The sequence below is a fragment of the Lissotriton helveticus genome, chromosome 3_2, assembly GCF_964261635.1.
Source record: "Lissotriton helveticus chromosome 3_2, aLisHel1.1, whole genome shotgun sequence".
In the NCBI taxonomy this organism is placed as follows: domain Eukaryota; kingdom Metazoa; phylum Chordata; class Amphibia; order Caudata; family Salamandridae; genus Lissotriton; species Lissotriton helveticus.
In genome coordinates this window covers 10,415,904-10,438,062 of record NC_136062.1, presented here as the reverse complement: position 1 = coordinate 10,438,062, position 22,159 = coordinate 10,415,904, and the positions used below count along the sequence as shown (strand labels likewise).

At 45.0% G+C, this 22,159-nt stretch overlaps 1 long non-coding RNA gene across 2 annotated transcripts in view; it reads right to left on the bottom strand.

Moving 5' to 3' along the window:
• Nucleotides 1–22,159, bottom strand: part of LOC144826417 (uncharacterized) — a 905,759-nt gene that overhangs the window by 301,461 nt on the left and 582,139 nt on the right. The gene's annotated exons all lie outside the window — the stretch shown is intronic.

Genomic DNA, 22,159 nt, shown 5'->3' with positions numbered 1-22,159 from the left:
GGTGGCTGCAAACCGCGCGTACATTGATGGCTTCTTCCGTGTGCTGTCAGTCCACCGTTTGTTTCCATCCACGCGCCCGCAGGCGTAGCCTCCTCACTTTATATGTTACGTTGACAGTGCAGCAAAAGTGTCTAAGAGTTTTGGTGCAGGGAGAACACACTTGCTTTGTCACTGCCCCACCGAACTGTCCATCGATTGAAGGTATTCCTACAAATCTGTATTCGTTGTGAGGATTTGATAACTTTAAGATAGAACAGCACTGAACTGAAAAAAAAACACAAAAAAACCCTTTACCCGCAGAATAGGCGCTCATTTGAGAGGATTATTATATACAATGCTTCAATTTGATCACCTAGTTTAAAAAAAAACTGATGATATTTTAACTGCTTTTCATCATATTCACTGATCAAAAGCTCCAAGTAGCATATTTTGCTTTCTTGTTCTGTTTGCTGCTGGGGCGAGTAAGTAATGTTTGATTTGGTTACACCTGCAGAACTTCAAGGCGCTATTTTTCTAGCGAGCGATATCTGAAATGTTTAATGGACGCCCTAATGCGCCGCCAATGAGACTGCTAAGCCATATTGCAGCAAACTATACATACCAATATCAGATAGCTTGGAATGAGCAGAATTTCTCTCAAGAGAGTTTCGTCCGGATTTACCAGGGGAAAGATTAGGGCAGACCTCAAAATGATGCCCAGTCTATACTCGAGTACTATTAAAAAGAGCATTCGAACACTAGCATTTCACCTCATTAAGGTGATTTTCAAGGCATCTGGTTCAGCTTACAGTAGACAAAAAATGTAGACAAACTGCAGACTGTACTTATTGAAGAGGTCTTTTCATCACCGTGAAATTACCAGCAAATCGTTCAGTTTTCGTTTCAAAGCGGGAATAAAAAAAAAGGCAAATTTCACCTAATTCACTATTTAGCTGATTTTTTTCACCTGCCTCCTGTCATGTGCTCACAATTTTCAGCTGTGTTCAGGGACAGATTCCTGTTGTTCTCAATCAAGCATAGTATCGAGCAAAGGAAAGGGCTATTGTCACTTAAGTCTTGAAAATTCTGCAGACCTGGCCGTATGAATCGATCAACCGGCCCACCTAAACCATGTTATGAGAGAGGTTTCGTTATTAAGCAGATACAACCTTAGATGCAGTGTACCTCAGAGCTCCTTCCTAGTCACTATTTCTTAGAGTCCATCTTGTATCTATGTGTGAATTTGGTATTTGTGCAACACGAACCTTTCCAAAAGGCAGCAGAGCACTATATTGTGTCAATGCCAAAAATACAGTCAAAAGGAGACCGGGCAGGTTGCTGGTTTGTGGGAGCAGTAGACAGTTTCTGCTTCATAGAATAGTGTTCTTTAGTGAGGTGTGTCTTCAGTTCTTTCCTGAAATGGAGCAAGAATGTGGTGGTCCTGATGGATACATAAATGTTGTTCCATAGCCTAGGTGCGTAGATGCAGTAAGCTTGTTACTTAGATTTTTCGTTTTGCACTTCCTTGTCTATGCTCTAACTGCGCCCTGTCTGTGATAGTGCAGAGAGCACCATATCAGCCGGATAAGGGGGTTGGTGGTAGTGATGGCTTTGTAAACGATGAAGCTGGTTAGAAGATGGTGCGAACAACACCAGCGATAGGAGCCTGTGAAGTTTCAACAGGATGGGATTGATGTAGTCATATTTCCACAGGCCGTGGATGAGATTTGATGTCTTTACAAGGGACCGGTGTGAAGTCTGGGAGACCATGAATAATGGCATTGCAACCATTCACATCCAATAAAAGGCCGGGAACAGCAGTTCTGAAGTCACTTTCTGGAAAGAATGGTTTCATTTTATTTAGCAAAGAGAGCTGGTACCAGGATCTTTGTTTTCATTGCAGTGTGTTCCTTGATCATGAGATAGATGTCCATGGTCAATCCAAGTGACTTGATGTTGATTGAAAGTTAGGGTTTGAATCCGTACAAGTCCACATCATTGAGCCAAGTGTGGACTAGCGGATGCTGGTTGTTCTTGGCAAATAACTGAAATAAGGTGCTGATCATCCGAGCCTGGATTGTGCAGGCATTGCTCGAGGTGTCGGATGCCTGGAGTAGAGGAAACTTTCTACAAGAGTTGCGTGTCATCAGCATATCAGTGGGCTTTAAAGATGTGATCATGAGTGGCGCTACAAGGGGCTTCGTGCAAATGTTGAAGATGATGAGGAGAAGATGGAACTTTAGCGAATAATGATTTTCTGGGACCTGGAGGTGCCTATGTTAACAAACTGGTGTATGTTGGATAGGCAGGAGACCCATTTGAGACTTCAGGGTGATGTTGGATAATGGCTGGGAGTTCCAGTGTTATCAGGAGGCAAGGATCATCTTTATCTGTGATCAGGAGGGTGCTGTTGTGGATTTGCAAAATATCTATCTCCATGCATGAGTGTGATCTGAAGCCAGATTGGTAGTCATGCAGGAGAAGGTTGGTGTTGATGTGATCATAGAGTTGAGTGTAGTCTGCTTTTTCAATGAACTTGAACTTCTATGAACTTGAAGTGTAGGTGAGTGATCGTCCAGGTCTTTTTGTGAGGCCATCAGAATCTAGTGTACGTTTCTTTGGGAATGGGAGTATATGGCCTGTTTTGGGACCTTTTCTGAAGATGTCTTTAGTGAATAGGCTTTGATTCAACTCACACTCGTTTGGGATTTTTTTTAAAAAAAAGTAAGTTGCCTTAATCTGGCAGAATGGTAAGATTTAAAATTATGATGATTGGATGAGCCAGTCTTATTTAAAATAAAATAAACTAAATCACATTCATGGTTGAAGGCACTCCTGTTCTCTCTTGGCAGATAAATATACCTTCAGGAGCATTGCACAACAGTGGAGAAAGAAATTCCATTCAGTCACAATAACACACATATTCTCGCTAACACACAGGAATCAATTGGAGGTGCAGAGATATTTAACACGGTTACACAAAGATATTGCACAAATGAAAGCAGCATTGTCAGAAGTAGCAACCACTAAAAGATGACAGTCTGTCAGAGGAGATAATGAACCCAGTGTCTATGCACCAATTTCAGCGAGAAGGAACATCAATACCTGTAGTGCCTCTTTGGTGTATTATGACACTACGGCCAAGATTTTCTAAGCCTTTGCATCACCCGTGCAGAGAGACATAGGGCAATGCAAAGTAAAAAGCCACACAAGGCTTGATTTGTGCTGCCTTGCATGGCATTGTAAAGAAATGTAATGCAACACAGCAGCTTGCACCTCGTTTCATTACATTTCTTAGTGATAGTCATTCCATGGGTGGAGAATGGGCATTCCTGTAAATTCATCCATAGATTTTAGTCAGTTCAAGATTTACTAAGGTTTGTAAAGCTGGAATTGTTTGAAATCTGTGCACCTACCACAGAGAGGTGAGATGATAAGAAATAAGTGTCCCTTATTGCACAAAAACAATTCTGCGTGTAAAACGTCGGCACCCTTACACCATGGTGCAAAGGTGCCTGCGCTGGTGCTGGACAGCCACAATTGCACCAGTGAAGGGAGGAAGCTGAAGAGTGACATACCAAGGTAGATATGGTGCTTTCAGCTTTCTCCCAATCGCGCAACGCTGCAAAGCAGCTTTGCTTGCTGCTTTGTGTTGCATGAACTTTTGATAAATATGCCCCAACGTGTGCAAGTCAGTACTGTCACAATGATGTATGTGAATTAATAGAAAAACTAAAACTGAGAAACTTCAACAAAGCAAATCATGGAAAACCAATTTTAAGGAAAGACAAATAAAACAATTAATGGAAACATTTTAAAGGAAAAATCATTTTAGGGAAAAATACAAAATTACGTTAAACTTGGGTAGAGTTTAGTGCTAGTGAGGGGTTTTTGTTTTCAGAAAGGTTTATGGATGATGAGGAGTTTTTAGGGGTCAGGGATGGGTGGAGTTTAGTGGTGGCGAGGTTTTCTAGGAATCAAGAATGGGTGGGGTTTAGTGTAGGGGTGAGGTTTTTTTTATGGTTCAGGTATGAGTTGAGGTTTGGGGTGTTGAGGGTTTTTTAATTCTACAGATGGACAGAGTTTAGTGCTAGTGAGGGTTTTTAAGATTCAGTGATGGAACGACTATAGAGGTGGTGAAGGGTTTGGGTGGAGTTTAGGGGTAGTGAGCAGCTTTAGGGGTCAAGAACCAGTGGGATTTATGGCAAGAAAATGTTTCAGGGTTCAGGAATGGGTGCAATATAGGATGGGGAGGAGTTTTAAGAGTTCAGGAATCGCTGAAGTTTAAATGCAGAAAGGGATTTTTAAAATTTAAGGGTTGGGTGGAGTGAAGTGGTGGTGATGGATTTCTAGGGGTCGAAATGGGTGGTTGTTAGACCTGACATCCTTGTCATGGATTCACCCTAACTTTTTGCCTTCAGACCTTATGTTTTTGCTGTTTTTTGTTTTTGTTGGCCTTAGGACTCTGTGCACTTTACCACTGGAAACCAGTGTTAAAGTGCTTGTGCTCTATCTCGAAAACCTGCTAACATTGGCTTATATCCAATTGGCATATTTAATTTACTAGTAAGTCCTTAATAAAGTGACACTACATGTGCCCAGGCCTGTAAATTATATGCTACCAGTGGGCCTGCAGCACTGATTGTGCCATCCAATTAATTAGCCCTTTAAACATGTCTTAGGCCTGCCATTGCAGAGCATGCACGTGCAGTTTAAACTGCCATTTTGACCTAGGAAAATAAATCTTTGCCAGACCCAAACCTTTCTTTTTAATACCTATGAGTTATCCTTAGGGTATCCCCTGACATCCCACAGGGCAGGGTGTAATGTATTTAAAACGTAAGATATGTAGTTTCAAGTTTTACATATCTTGGTAGTAAAAAATTCGTTTTGCACTACTGTAAGGCCTAGCTCTCGCATAGAATACCATTGGAATTACTTTATTACATTTTTATAAGTGTAATTTCTAAACAGGAGTAGATGACCAGTTCAACTTTTGTGTCTCTGGAATAACAATTCAAAATCTTAACTTATGGTGAAGTTGTATTTTAAATTGCAATTCTGAAAATGGCACTATTAGAAAGGTGGCATTTTTTTGGCTTAGCTATTTGGTGCCTGCAGCCTTTTTATTGGTTACACGACTAAGTGTGACTGACAGTTAGAATTTGTGTATTCCTCCTAGGCAGGCACACACAATGGAGAGCTTAGGTTTGGCTGGATCGGCGATCACTGTTAATATGGGGGGGAGGAGCTGGGCCAGATCCCCTTACACCTGAATATCCTGTGTCCTGTCTCCACACAAAGGACTGCATAACAACTGTAGTTATTCTGGTGCCAGGCCAGAAAGGCAGGACATCTGTACACTCAAATGCATTCCCCTAGAAGCTTAAACTCACTTCATAGACACAACTATGTGTAAAAGAAGGACCTCAGACACCAAGTCTTCAGTCCACTTCTGGACCTGTGGATACTCTGCTAGGAAGAAGAACTGCTGTGCTGTTACAAGGACTGCCACTCTGCTGGACTGCTGCGGTGACCTGCTGCCTGCTGCCTTCTTAACTGGGCGAGAAAAACCTGGCCTTCCCCTAAGAACTGAACCCAGGACCGCAGAGTGACCAGAAGGACTAGTCTTCTGGCCTTTTGATCTGAGCCTCAGGTACCAATTTTAGATATACAAATAATTAATGGAAACATTTTAAAGGAAAAAGAATTTTAAGGAAAAATACAAACTTACATTACACTTGGATGGAGTTTAGGGGTAGTGAGGGTTTTTTAGGTTTAGTAAGGGGTGATGTTTAGGGATGATGAGGAGGTTTTAGGGTACAGGGACGGGTGGAGTTTATGGGTAGTGAGGGGTTTTAAGTAACTCTGGGCGTAGTTCACGTACCGCTATGCGTAGCTACGCAAAGTGCAATTCGCACTACGTGAGCTACGCGTAGCTATGCAAACTACGCGTAGCTACGCGAACTGCCTAGTGCACTGTGCATAATGCTGTTCGCACTGATTGCACAGTGCCGGATGCTTGTCCGCACTGTGCAATCAGTGCAAACCGCATCTTGCACAGTGCAAGCAGTTGTTTTCTGCTGCTCGAGTAGATTTCGCCGAGAGGTTTATTTTCCACGCTCGCGATCGGCAACTTGATGTTGCTGATCGCGTACGAGGAAAAAGTCTCACCGGGATGTCATTTTGCTCGTTCGCGGTTGCCAACTTGCTGTTGAGGACCGCGAGCAAGCAAAAAATGACTGCTGAAATACGCTACGATACGCATGTTTGAAGTGTGCTCCATGCAATTTGCATTGCTAGAAGTAGCGCAAAAATCGCAAACTACGCGAACGTAGTGTAGTACTTCACCCAGGGTTAGTTTTTAGGTGCAGGAAGGGGTGATGTTTAGAGATGATGAGGAATTTTTAGGGTTCAGGGACGGGTGGAGTTTAGTGGTGGCGAGGCTCTTCAACCTGCTTCTGGACCCAGCTGCAGTGAGTTCCTGACCCCCAAGTGATATCCCTCAGGTCTTAGTCAAGCTTTTGGGCTCTTCATGACTGTGAACAGACTCGTTCACATGAGACCATGCCACTCGTAACGCAATGCAGCTTGAGTCGCCACCAGCCCATCTCTTTGCATTGACTGCCTGCGGGGGGCTGCCAAAGCTAAGCTGCAGACATCCGCCTGTGACACCCAGCCTCCTCTTTGAGACACGCCAACAGCCTCCTGCGACTCTCTCCTTGCTCCTCACGGCCCTCTCCAATGCAAGCAGGACTCTTGGCACAAAACTTGAGAAGGTTAACCTTCAGTGGGACTCATTTGGGACTGTATCTGACCCGCACTCCATTGCAGTCGGTTGAACTTCTGAATCTGACCTGGTCTAGCTCAAACAGATAGCCGTGGTTGGAGCTTTGTGCTTTTAAGCGCTATTTTTGACTTTTTTCTTTAAAAATTAATAACTCCGGTTCTACCAATTTTTGTTATTTTGGTCTTGTTTTATTTTGTAAATTCAGCGCTATTTTTCTAACCTGGTGTGGGATCTTTTTGTGTGGTGTTTTCAATGTTTTATTGTTCTGAAGTGTTGCACAAATACTTTACACATTGCCTCTTCTTTAAGCTTGACTGCTCTGTGCCAATCTGTCAGGTGGTTGCGCACAGGTTCATTTTGGGTTTGTGTGTTCAGTACCCTGACAAGGACAGTAGTTGCTGCTTGACCAGGGCTCACGCCACAGTAAACAAGTGACCCAATTTCTCACAGTGGGGTTTAGGGGTGGTAGTGGTTTTTTTAGGGTTTAGGGCTGGTTGGAGTTTAGGGTTTTGTGAGTGGTTTGAGGAGTGCAGGGATAGTGGGGTTTAGGTGTAGAAAGGGGTTTTTAGGGTTAAGGAAGATTGGAATTTGAGGGCACTGAAAGGTTTAAGGGTATAGGGATGGATGAAGTTTAGAGGGCAAAAGAGTTTTTAAAGTTCAAGGATGGGTGGTGTTTAGGGGTCAGGGTTAGTTGCAGTTTAGGTGTGGTGAGGACTTTTAAGGTCAGGGATGGGTAGAGCTTACGGATATAAAGAGCTGTTTTGGTTCAAGAATGGGTGGAGTTTAAGGGTCAAGGTTTTAGGTGTCCAGCCTGACTCCAGTCAGAACTGGTCGCTCCTCTCGCAGCTCGCCCCAGCCATTTGGTGCCAGCGACCTGCATCCTGCCCTGCCTTCCTACCCTGCCTTCCTGCCCTGCCATCTTGCACCCTGCCACGGTGCCTGGTATCGTTGCCTGCATTGTGCCTGCGACCGCATTGATTTTAATTTAAATTGTGATTGTGTGCCAGTGACTTTAACTTTAATTTTAATTCTGATTCTACTGCAACTGTGTGCCAGCTAATTTGTGCCTGCTACCGCATTGTGTGCCCCTGACAGTGCCAGCGATCGTGCCCACGACTTCCCAGCCTTGTTGTTGTGCCTTGAGCCTGTCCACGCCGCCACTGCTCCCCCGCAGCCCCACCCCCGCTCCCTCCAGCTCCTACTGGCCATCCTACCCCGCCCCCGCCTCCCAGCTGACCTTCCCTCCCACTAACATACCTACACTGGTAACGCGAGACGAGGAGCTGTGTCCAGCCTGACTCCAGTCAGAACTGGTCGCTCCTCTCGCAGCTCGCCCCAGCCATTTGTTGCCAGCGACCTGCATCATGCCCTGCCTTCCTACCCTGCCTTCCTGCCCTGCCATCTTGCACCCTGCCACTGTGCCTGGTATCGTTGCCTGCATTGTACCTGCGACCGCATTGATTTTAATTTAAATTGTGATTGTGTGCCAGTGACTTTAACTTTAATTTTAATTCTACTGCAACTGTGTGCCAGCTAATTTGTGCCTGCTACCGCATTGTGTGCCCCTGACAGTGCCAGCGATCGTGCCCACGACCTCCCAGCCTTGTTGTTGTGCCTTGAGCCTGTCCACGCCGCCACTGCTCCCCCGCAGCCCCACCCCCGCTCCCTCCAGCTCCTACTGGCCATCCTACCCCGCCCTCGCCTCCCAGCTGACCCTCCCTCCCACTAACATACCTACACTGGTAACGCGAGACGAGGAGCTGTGTCCAGCCTGACTCCAGTCAGAACTGGTCGCTCCTCTCGCAGCTCGCCCCAGCCATTTGGTGCCAGCGACCTGCATCCTGCCCTGCCTTCCTACCCTGCCTTCCTGCCCTGCCATCTTGCACCCTGCCACTGTGCCTGGTATCGTTGCCTGCATTGTGCCTGCGACCGCATTGATTTTAATTTAAATTGTGATTGTGTGCCAGTGACTTTAACTTTAATTTTAATTCTACTGCAACTGTGTGCCAGCTAATTTGTGCCTGCTACCGCATTGTGTGCCCCTGACAGTGCCAGCGATCGTGCCCACGACCTCCCAGCCTTGTTGTTGTGCCTTGAGCCTGTCCACGCCGCCACTGCTCCCCCGCAGCCCCACCCCCGCTCCCTCCAGCTCCTACTGGCCATCCTACCCCGCCCCCCGCCTCCCAGCTGACTCTCCCACGCCCCTCCCCCTCCCCCTATCCATATATGACAGATGCTTTTGCGCGCAGCGGACGCGCCCCATGCGCGCCCCATGCGCGCCGAAGGTGCGCCAAAGGTAAGCCCGTCTACGCCCATCCGCGCCTGGACCGCGCCCAGCGCCAGACCCCCTGGCCCACGCAAACCCCACTCCACCCGCATAACATATGCCGCCGCCACCATCCTAGCCCTTAACCCCGGACGCACACCGCAATGCTACGAAGCCGGCCCGGGACGTACCCACGGTCCCTTCGCCTGCCATTCCTGCAAATATACCAGCATCAAGACCCATACCACATCCACTAACCCCAAAAACAGATCCGACTCTTATCACCTGAAGTGCATTCTGCTAAACACCCGCTCGATCCACAGACACGCCACTGAACTCTGGGATCTACTGAACACTACATCACCGGACATCGCCTTCCTTACCGAAACATGGATGAACGCATCATCAACACCCGACATCACCATAGCGATCCCGGACAACTACAAAATCATCCGAAAAGACCGCATCCAAACAGGAGGAGGCATCGCCATCGTCCATAAGAACACCATCAAAATCACGACCAACTCAGACGATAACCTCACAACCGCCGAACACCTCCACTTCCAGATCCACACCGACCCCAGGACCACACTTAGAGGCACCCTCATCTACAGACCTCCAGGAACCCGTAAACAATTCAGCGAAGACATCACTGACTTCATCAGTCCACATGCCCTCGCATCTGAGAACTACATCCTACTAGGAGACCTCAACTTCCACCTGGAAAAGAAGAACGACAGCAACACCACCACCCTTCTTGACAACCTGGCCAATCTCGGCCTCAAACAACTTGTCGACACCCCCACCCACGTAGCCGGACATACGCTCGACCCAATCTTCTCCTCCAGCAAACATATCTCCTTCGATCACACCACAGCCCTCCATTGGACGGACCACAGTTGTGTTCACTTCAGCTACAAAACCACCTTGACCCACAACCCCCCACAACCTATTCCCCGAAGGAAATGGAACAAAATCACCACCGACCAACTCCTCACATCGCTCAACCAAAACCCACCCGCCCTCTCATCGGACCCAAACGAAGCGGCCATCAAACTCAAACAATGGATCACTCACAGCGCTGACGAATTAGCACCCTTGAAAATCCATCGCACCAAACAAGACTGCAAAAAGGCCCCTTGGTTCAACGATGACCTCAAGAAATCCAAAAAGCTATGCCGTACTCTCGAGAAAACATGGAGAAAAAACCCAACCACCAACAACATGTCCACCCTCAAGGCAGCCACCCGCAAGCACCACCAGCTGATTCGATCCACCAAGAAATCTGCATTCAAGAATCGACTCGACAACAACGCCCATAACAGCAAGGAACTATTCAACATCGTCAAAGAATTCACCAACCCCACCGCAGCCTCAAACGACATCACTCCCTCCCAAAACCTCTGCAACTCGTTATCCTCCTTCTTCTACAACAAAATTGCAGACATACATAAAAGTTTCTGAAACAGCTCCAACGAACAATACTCTCCACCCCCCTCAGAACCTAAACCGCCCTCTAACAACCTCAGCACCTGGAACCCAATCTCCACTGAAGACACCATCCACCTGATGAACTCCATCCATTCTGGCTCGCCAACCGACCCATGCCCCCACCACATCTTCAACAAAGCTGATTCCATCATCGCACCCCATCTCCGTCATGTCATCAACTGCTCCTTCAACTCTGCTACCTTCCCAGAAAGCTGGAAACATGCCGAAGTCAGCGCCCTCCTGAAAAAACCAACTGCAGACCCCTCCGAACTTAAAAACTACCGCCCCATATCCCTCCTCCCATTCCCGGCCAAAGTCATTGAGAAAGCCGTCAACAGCCAACTCGCCGCCTTCCTCGAATCCAACAACTCCCTCGATCCCTCACAGTCCGGCTTTCGAGCCAAACACAGCACCGAAACCGCCCTCATCGCTGCAACAGACGACATCCGAAAACTACTGGACAACGGAGAAACAGTGGCCCTCATTCTACTCGACCTCTCCGCCGCCTTCGACACGGTATGCCACAGCACCCTCATACAACGTCTCAACAACATCGGCATACAAGGAAAAGCCTTGGACTGGATCACCTCGTTCCTAGCGGGGAGAACTCAGAAAGTCCGACTTCCCCCGTTCAGATCAGAGGCAACAGAAGTCATCTGCGGTGTACCACAAGGATCATCACTCAGTCCCACCCTCTTCAACGTTTACATGAGTCCACTCGCTTCCATCGCGCGTCAACACAACCTTAACATCATATCCTACGCTGACGACACCCAGCTAATCCTTTCCCTCACCAAAGACCCCAACACCGCCAAAACCAATCTTCACGAAGGCATGAAAGAAGTAGCCGTCTGGATGAAAAACAGCCGCCTAAAACTCAACTCAGACAAAACGGAAGTGCTCATCCTAGGATCATCCCCCTCTGCCTGGGACGACTAATGGTGGCCTGCGGATCTGGGCTCAGCACCCATACCCACAGACCACGCACGTAACCTTGGCTTCATCCTAGACTCCTCACTCTCGATGAACAAACAAGTCAACGCAGTCTCATCCTCCTGCTTCAACGTACTTCGTATGCTCAAAAAAATCTTCCATTGGATCCCCACCGAAACAAGAAAGACTGTCACCCACGCACTGGTTACGAGTCGACTAGACTACGGAAACACCCTCTACGCCGGAATTACAGCCAAATTACAGAAAAAACTCCAACGCATCCAAAACGCTTCAGCGAGACTCATTCTGGACATCCCTCGTCAAGATCACATCACCGGCCACCTGAAAGACCTCCATTGGCTTCCCGTCAACAAGAGAATAACATTCCGTCTCCTCACCCACGCACACAAGGCCCTCTACAAACTAGGACCCGAATGCCTCAACACTCGACTATCCTTCTACACACCCACCCGCCAACTAAGATCCTCCAATCTAGGCCTCGCCGCAGTTCCGCGTATCCAAAGATCCACCATGGGAGGTAGATCCTTCTCCTACTTGGCGGCCAAGACCTGGAACTCACTCCCCACTCACCTCCGCCTTACACAGAACCACATCCCCTTCAGAAAAGAACTCAAAACCTGGCTATTCGATAAATAATAATCCCCCTCCCCAAGCGCCTTGAGACCCTCTGGGTGAGTAGTGCGCTATATAAATCCTTGAACTTGAACTTGAACTTGAAGGTTGGATGTGGTTTGAAGTGATGAAAGGTTCTCGGGGCAGAGATGGATGGTGTTTAGAGGTTGTCAGGGGGTCAGGGATGGATAGTGGTGAGGGGTCTGCAAATTAAAAGCATTTAATGTAGTTGTTTGACAATGTAAAATATATACATCTGAAATAATGTCCCCTGAAGTATAGCACTGAAATTAATGCTTCTGAAAGTAAAACCTGCAACAAGTTAAAAAAAAAAAGTTTAATGAATTGGTTTCTATGAAATGGTAAATGTCATTCATTCTACAAATTTCCATTAGTCCGTTTAGGTGACATCGTTTCTCAGTAATGGTATTCCATGACATACTTCTCTATGAAATCACAAACAACCCGGTCACATACATGTTGATCAGCGTACTCACTTCTAACCTGCAAGAAGTAGCCCCCTATCCACATCAGCAACCATCATTGTGGGTTATGAATGCTAGAGGTTAATTGGGTGTGAGGAACCATCATCCCCACAGAACCCAGGCTGCTCTGGGTTAACTGTGGTGATGGTTTCACTGTCCTTGGTCTCTTGTGTAGTAACTGTACTAACACCACTCATTTTCATGTATATTCTTCCATCTGTCAGATCCTAGTGGCCTGGCAAAAACTGTTTGTTGCTGCTGGGTCTGGCAATTCTTCTAGGTTGATGGAATGCCCTGTTGAAAGTTTTTTTAGGGTGTAGACTTCTGTGAGAATGTATCTAAGAAGTATGTAACGCTGGTATCAGGAAAGAGCTGTGTGCACTGTAATACTGCTGTATGTTACAACTATTTAATGCTTTAATGTTTCCATTTGGGGAGCTACTGGGTGACAGCAAACATCGGTCTCCTGGACCACCATCAGACCTTGGCTGAATCTGCCTGACATGATGTTAGTAGTAGCACAAGGGAATGTCAAGACCATATTGTGGGATTGTGTGTACTAGATGAATGCTTAATGTATCTGCAGCAGTGTCCTTCTTGATAGGCAACTGAATAACCCTTTTTTTGTTCATGTATCATGGTCTTTGCTGTACAGTAGCACTATGATGAGGAGCACCCTTTGGCAAAAGTTGGGGTTGGATATGTGAGTGCAGGTATTGTCGATTGTGCTCTGATGTGGGTCCTTAGTGTGAACTAGAGAAAGAGACTACTGGAACTATAAATCTACAATTCTATACATTAAATTTCTAAAGCGCACAGCTACCTCACAAATGAGTCCCAACACTAACGGAAAAGATTGCCCACAATGTCATAGTTAAAAGAAAAATCATTGTTAAGAAATGTTTATGGCAGAGTCAAAAAGAAGAGTTTTTAGTCTTTTTTTAAAAGACATTTCCGAAGGACTGCTTAGGCAAAGGATCTGCCTCCTCTTGTGGACTTATATATACGGGGGGTTTGAGGTTATTGGAGTTCAGTGAGCAGACACGAGAAGACACCTGAGTAGAAAGGACCCTTTTGGTTGAAAATCCTAAAGGCAAGAGTAAGGGCCTTGAACCGGATCCTTCTGTGAATCGGAAGCCAGTGGAGCTGGCACAAATGACTTGATATCGTGACCCAAGGAGGGATTTTGAAGATTAAACGGTCAGCAGTATTCTGCATACTTTAGAGACACTGAATGAGAAAGTTCGGAAGCCCTAAATACAAACTGTTAGGATAGTCCAGTTTAGAAGTGAATACAGTGATAGTGATATGAACGAATACAAACTCAGCTTAGCTCACTATAAACAGCTGCTTCTAAAAACCAAACAAGAGTTCTTCACCAATCGAATTAACCTTGCAAACAATTCGAGCAAAGAACTATTTAAAACGATTACATCTTTGGCATACCCGGCAACTCCGACTATCACTGCGAGTCAGGAATTATGTGACAAAATTGCTCACTTCTTCCAGCTCAAAGTGGAGTCAATTCTCTCCATCTTTACAAATGCAACAGCCAAATCCATTTCCTTCCAGTCCGATGACTGTCAATTAGTAAAGGGCTATAAGGTACTTTTTGATAAGTTTGCCCCCGCAAAACCTAAAGAAATCGTAAATCTCATTAGGACAGCAAAATCAGGTTCCCCTTATGACCCCTGTCCAACTTCTATTATAAAACTGGCATCGGAGCCAGTGGCATTGGCTCTGTCCTCCGTTATAAATTTTATGTTTTCTGAAGGCTACTTTCCCAATATTTGGAAAAGCGCATCAATATTGCCTCTGCTTAAGAAATCTACTCTGGACCCTAAAGACCCAAATAACACACAGGTTCCTGCTAGAGTCTCAGGCGCTGGATTCCTCGCAATATGGCTTCTGAGCGGGGCACAGCACTTATCAAGTCCACAGAAGAGATCATGTCTGTACTTGATCTAGGAGGCAAAGCGGTGATGATCATGTTGGATCTCTCTGCGGCCTTTGATACGGTCCATCACATTTTATTGATGGACTGTTAGCGTGAGATTGGAATCTATGGCACCGCCTGGAAATTACTTGAATCCTTTCTTTCTAACAGAATTCAAACAGCCGCATTAGGGGAATTCTCTTCCAAACTTTTCTCTTTGCCGTGTGGAGTCCCTCAAGGCTCCTCCTTGAGCCCGACTCTTTTTAATACCTATGTCTCAACCTTGGACCCACTTATTGAATCATACGGCTTCTCGCTTACCTCTTACGCAGATGACACCCGTATTGTGGTGTCATTGCTGCCAGGGTCAATGATGAGAACAGCATCACGTCTCCAAGAGTGAAAAAAAAAATGGTGTGGATTCACAATTAAAAAACCCCAAAAAAAAGAACGTCTCCAAGAGTGCATGTCAGCCGTAGGCGGCTGGATGGCTCAGAACAGTCTTAAACTTAACTCCGGAAAGACTGAAGTGGTGTTGTTCTTGGTTGATGATAAACTTAGCTATAAAGACCAGATGAATGCGGTGGCCTCCTCTACCTCCTATACTCTCAGAGCATGCAGGAAAATAATGCCATACCTCCCCAAAGACAGTATACAAACAGTCATCATTACCCTATCCTTGTCTAGGCTTGACTACTGTAATGGGCTCTACCTCACTCTGCAAGAGGGGCTCATGCACAAACTACAAATCCTTCAGAATGCGGCGGCTAGATTGATTACAGGTACACCAAAATATGCTTCTATCTCGGCTGAGATTAAAAGGCTTCATTGGCTGCGTATAAGAAAACGGATTCAGTTTAAAGCCCTGTGCTTGGTCCACAAAGCACTCAAAAGGAGTTGGCCCGAGTTCCTTAAACAACAATTTTTTTGGTATGTACCTAAAAGATCGTTACGCTTAACAGAGGCAAAGCTGATTTTGGTAACCAGAGTGCGCAAAGCTAGCTGGGGGGGTAGATGTTTTGTGGCCTGGAATGGCCTTCCGCTACATCTTAGATCCACGACAAACGTACTCTCTTTTAGGAGGGCCTTAAAAACGTGGCTTTTCTCTTCGTAATTCCGTGAATGGTCTCTCTCCCGCAGGCCTCAATAGGATTTCACACAGCGCCCGGACACCCTTGGGTAACAGTTGAGCTCTATAAATTGCAATAACATTGATACTCTGACAAAGCAATGGCTAAAGCAGGCTGAACAAAAGCACACATATTATTATTATTAGTAGTAGTATTGTTGTTGTTTTGGTTGTCATAATTACTATTTATTATTGTTGTTGTTGTTATTATTGTTATTGTTTTTACATGAGGCAGACAGCCAGCCAAAACTAACCTTAAGCCAGACCTCAAGAGGAGGCCATGAACTTACTAATGGTTGGTAGCAGCTGATTACTGTGGTGGGGCGTAGGCAGTTTTCATCTCCACTGAGTGGGAGTCTGCCTATGGGCTCTCCCTGGTAAACTGTGTAGTGTATCATGGTCGAGCCCCCAATTCCCCCATCCCATATGTTCTGGGAATGAGAGAGCTTTGGTCCTTGAGACCTTGACCTGTCTTATTTAAAGCTGGATGTTTCACAGCAACATAAAGCTCAGTCCAAAAAAGGCAGAATTCTTCCTTTTTCCCAACAATGCAACCAACCTCAGATTCAAGTTTGGCTTGCTGCCATGGACCTAGATGGCTTTACCCCACAACTGACTGCCAGTGTAAAGTCACTTTGCTTCATCCTTGACACAGACCTCTGTGCAAAGAACATAATGCAAAAAGAACTAAGGCAGCATGGTGTCAGATCTTACCACCTCAAAAAAGTGAACTCCTACCCACCCGAAAATGATTTCAGAATGGCATTGAAGTCCTTAGTCCTCTCTCACCTTCAATGAGGCAACACCCTGCTCAGCGGCCTCCATGACACCCACTCTGGCTACTCTGAAAACTTGCTACACATTGAAGCTTATCTCATCAAACATGGAGGAACGTCACTGTCTCTCCCTGCAAGCCGACACCATCTTCAGGAGCAGCAACATCACCTATTAGGCCACAAGATGTGTTGCCTCTTCATACCGGGCAGAGATCATTTCCAGGTGGAAAAAACACAACCAGGACATTGCCACCCTAAAATGCTTAGGAAATGGGAGAAAGAATGACCCAAAGAGATGCCTTCCCCACCTATTCTCCAAGGCTCTGGATCAATGTCTCATCCACATTAGAATGGTTCCAACACTTCAGCAATTCAGGCAGAACTTAAATACCTTGAAAGAGCACTGTCTAGCTACATACGATGGTATCATGTATAAGTTGCCTATTTTAAACAATCTCAATCTCAAATCCTTTACTGTGGCTCACACCTGCGGTTGAGCATTTCACTACTCTCCAACTAGGGGCCCGAGTCACAAAGAGCCTTCACAGTCGTGACTGAGTCTTCTCACTTCTGGTGGAATCAGTGCACTGCAGTTCCTCATTGCGGAGACTCTGCCATGACTGTTGAGGCTCTTTGTGACTCGAGTCCAAGATTTACACTATAAAAGTGCCTACACTTAAATACATATACATATTTAGAGGGGGTAAACCGAGGCCGGGGTAGCTCCTGGTTTTATGTGGCCCCTAGGATTAGTCAGTGCTTTTGTTTTACCATCTCCATGTCTGTGTCGCACTCTCCTGAGTTCTCCCTTTACATAATTATTTGTAAAACCAAGTGTGTCTGTCTGGCTTCAATTTGTTTGCATCTTGAATAGAGTGAAGACAATTTGTTGTGCCTACTTGGCCTGGTCCAAACCAGTTCTGCAGGTCAGCCTTGAGTATGGTAAGAGAACATGGCCAAAGGGTAGGCTAAGGGTTCCATACATTAAACAAAGATAAGTTCTAGCTGACCAACCCTTGCATCCTGTGTTGTTCTGCTGGAGAGAGAAGGCCGTAGTAAGACCATCTGTCTGGTCAGAGGTAGTCTGGAAGTCAACACACATTTGAGAGCCACAGTTCCCTCCGTTGCATGGAGATATTACTAATCTGAAAGGAAAGTACACTTTGCTATGATTGGCTCCTTTGAGACAAATTCTTTATAGTTTCAGTAATGGGGGGATATTTCCTGTCATGTATCTGCCATGCAATACATTAGTTGAAGCATGACCCACAGACTTTGTGATGGCGACAGCAAACACCACAACTGCCGAGCAATTCCTTGGCTTTCACTAGAGTTTTATTCTCTGCATGATCATATTGGATTGTAGGCAGTGGGAGGGCCGACGTGAAGGAAGGCCCGGAGAGCATTGTTGACAAAACTATTAAGAAAACACGAGCAGCAGACCTCAAAGAATTTGTTGGCATGCTATTGTGCTCATAAAGCACAAGAGCTGATGTACAGGGGGAGCTCTCAAAAAGCATACAATAATAGCTGCAGGAACCAGCAATAAAAATCAATGGTCTGTGGATGTGTTGCCTAAATGATGGTGTGGGGATGAGGAGGAGCATTATTTCTTTACTGCAACTTGAGATTGAAGTTGTGGTTCATCGAATTGGGATTCCAAATTAAAGGTACTTAAATTGACAGCCAAGCAACCCGTAAGATGACAAAAGTGACTTCAACTCTAACAATGGAAAGGGGCTAAAAGCACAGTTGTATTATTAATTGGCCATCCTATACTGCAAAGATAATAGCCAGAAACTCCAGTTAGCTGCCTTAGTTATGGGGCTTTAACACCAGAAACACTAGAAGTATCAAGGCATTTAGGCAGCTTTCCACTACTTTCTCCTATGAGCTTCATATTCTCATTTATAGACCCTATCCAAGATGCCCCCCTAGGGGACTAGCTGAGAGTAGGAGTTTACCTAAGCATGAAAGACACTCAAGGGTATGCACAAAAAACGCTAAGCTCTACAGCCTCAACCGTGACTAAAAATATAATTGAGATTGGGGAAGACCGCCAAGGACAATCTGTGTTTTTGTGAGACTCCTCAACGTTATATCCTATGTTTTTTTACTACCCAAATCAATTTCATATACAACATTAGACCTATCTAGTAATACGTTGGAATCCACAAATAAAACAATTAAAGGGATTAATACACAATGCAACCCTGTCCGGTCCATTGGGACTGAGAGGCCACACCCCTCCACCTTTTGCCGCTCATAAACAGTATCTGTCAGGCTGAACAAAAGCCAGCCTGACAGACACTGCTGATTTCAGGTCAGGCAGCTAGGAGCCAGACATGCACAAAATACGCAGGCTCCTGGCTGCCTGAGCTGAACTTTGCTGGGCTGAGGAAGTCACAGCTTCAGTGAGCGTGATGTCCTCAGCTCAGCAAAGGTCCCTGAAGCCCTGGCCTCAGTGACAAGGGGTAGTGTCACTGATTGCCTCTCATCTGGGCACTTCAGTTTTAAGCCCTGAAGCGCCCAGCGTAGAGTGCCAATCAGTGACACTTCTGCAAAAAACACAAATGGGTCGGGAGAGATAGATCTTCCAATATTTAAACGATAAGGGACTCAAATTCCCTTAACTCAGAACAAAATTCTCCACATCCATTTCAATCTATATTCAATGATTGCATACCTAATCATAAGCAAGATTACCAATTTTATTTATAGTAATCCGTCCTACAAATAAATGCTTTTGTATAATCCTATCGATAACATACAATTTACACATATATATATATCTACACACATAAATCTACAACAAGTATATACAACTGACAAAAAAAAAACAATGAATGATATGTTTATGTCAAAACCTTTTTCACCCAGAAGGTCACACTAAAAAAGACCAGTGCCCCCCTATATTCAGGGGGTACACTAAGAGGTAGTCCTGTATGTACACAATCAATTCCAACAAATCCAGAACAAAAATACAAAGATTGTGTTGAATCAAAATCTAATATTTAAACAAATATCCTCAGACTCCTCTTGTGATATGAAGCATGTCGACGCGGATGCCTTTCGGCCTCCAGATATCTTGGCCTCTTCAGGACGAGGGTGAAATGAAATGTCCTAAATAAATATACCACAATTAACTGCAAAGGTATAACACCTATAGCTGTCTTACATCTCTTTGCCACCATGATCCCAAGTGCAAGTGAAAAAAGAATAGAGGCCAAGGACCCAAACAGTGTAAAAAGTACAGGATCGCTCCAGTGCTAACTGAAACACACAACTTTTTCTGCCATGCAGAACAGCGCTCCTAAAAAGTGAAAAATAAAGAGCCCCAGTGCTCGAGTAAATACCTAAAAATAACAAACCACCCTACAACTTCCCCAAATGTGAAAGCCGTGGATCAAAACAGCGACAAAAGCACATACCTACTAATATCCAATTCTTTGTCGGGCATACAATTACAGTCGGGCAATTCAAAAGTCCATATCTAAAATAAATACAAATGGTCTTACACGGTGTGAAAGTACAAAAACCATTATCCAGTCTCCTTCAACACCACCCTAACACCAGGGAGAGTGGTTCTCTTACCTCCGGGACCGGGGAGGAATCTCTCAGCCCATGAGTGCCCCACCCGGGAAAGTCTCTTCCTTTTCAGACGGTCTCCCGATTCTGCCATGAGAAAAACATCAAAGGCTTCAGTAAAACCTAGCGTCCAACATGCTCCAAAATAAAAGCCACACCCGCACTAAATCCCATAAATTGATTGTGTACATACAGAACTACCTCTTAGTGTACTCCTTGAATAAATAGGGGGCACTGGTCTTTTTTAGTGTGACCTTCTGGGTGAAAAAGGTTTTGACATAAACATATCATTCATTGTTTTTTTCTGTCAGTTGTATATATTTGTTCTAGATATATGTGTGTACATATATGTGTAAATTGTATGTCATCGATAGGATTATACAAAAGCATTAATTTGTAGGACGGATTACTATAAATAAAATTGGTAATCTTGCTTATGATTAGGTATGCAATCATTGATATAGATTTAAATGGATGTGGAGAATTTTGTTCTGAGTGTAAGGGAATTTTGAGTCCCTTATCGTTTAAATAGTGGAAGATCTATCCCTCCCAACCCATTTGTGTTTTTTGTAGTTCTGTATCTCTTACCCAGGTGCGGGTGGGTTATTTGGGTATACCCCTATTTTTGTGTTTTCACATAATCAGTGACACTTCATCACAGAGTGGAGTGGGGTCAGCAGTCTCACTGACTCGATCCCACTCTGTGATGACCATGGGACTGCTGCCTTCCCTCATTGGCTGACCTAGCCAATGAGGGAAGGCAGCAGCTCCAAGCCTCCTGGAACCTCCGAGACAGAGCCAGATGCAGGTAAGTGTATTTTTCCTTTTAAATTAATGTTTGGTGCGTGTGTGCGTGTATGTATGAATGTTTGGTAAAGAGTGTTGTGAACGGATGTGTTTGTGTGGGCGTGTGTGAATGCATGGCTGTGAGTTTTATGTGTATGTGTGCATGTGCATGTGCTTCCCGTCCGCCCCCTCCCTCCAAAACTTACCGCCCACCACTGACACAATGTACTGAATTTGTTCAAAAACAACAAGCTTCCACTGAAAGATCAAAGCCGGAGGAGAATATTGACAGAATAGAGAACTGCGCCAGAACGTGAGTATTCAAATCAGTCTATTATGCAGCTTCTCAATGTAGTCCTGGGTGAATTTAAAGAAATTAAATCTGTACCTTTGAAAATCTCCTTATTAAGCAACAGTTTACAATGTTAAGGCAGAAGACAGAGGGGTTCTCAAAGAGAACAGAAGAAGTAGAACCATAAGTTTGTGGCTTAGTGGAGGCCTGAATTCAACAACATCCTTTTATTATGAGGCATAAAAAAGAAATCAAAGCATTAAAAGTAAAACAAGAGGATCTTGATAATTGATCAAGGAGATTGAATCTTCACTTTACTGGTATTCTGGAGGTTAGAGGAACCACGGTCATTGACAAATTCATCAAGGGACATACTTTGACAGATTATCATGGATATTTGTCTAAAATGTGTGCACACCACACTCCTGCAAAACACAATCCTCAAATGAAATTCCGGTACACAATAATTGTGACCTTGATGATTACAGAATCAAGGAAAAAATATTGACCAAGGCTGTTTCACGTAATATTTTCTAAACAGAGGATGTGAGCTGGGATAATTATGCAGGAGCAGAATGGTAGCCAATGCCACCTTCATCGTGATGTAGTAGCTATGGATGAGAAGAGTGGTAAGCCATGACAAGATGAAGGGGGAAGGGGTTAGACAGGGAACTCCAGTGAGATGAACCTGCAAATGTTGACAGTCTATTAGACACTGACTTGCCAGATAAGATGTGAACAGAACTTTGCATAAGGGTAAGTAAATTCACCTACCTGAGATTTCTCAATTCCATGAAATGGAATGTGCTTTTTTTTCTTGAAGCAGGGTGATGGAACTAAGGTGGGAAAGGAAAAAAGGGTGCTGAACTGGGATCCTCTAAATGAAGGACAGAGGTAGTGCACCAATGTTCAAATATGCAGTTTAGGAAAGTTGAATATTGCAAACACATTTGCTTTCCACCTGGTAGCACTCTAAAAAGACTCTGCAAAGTCTTGTCATATGCAATGTTGTCATGAACCTGTGGCCACAGCTCAGGACGAACCAGTTGCTTCAATGGAGCAAAGCTGGTAATAC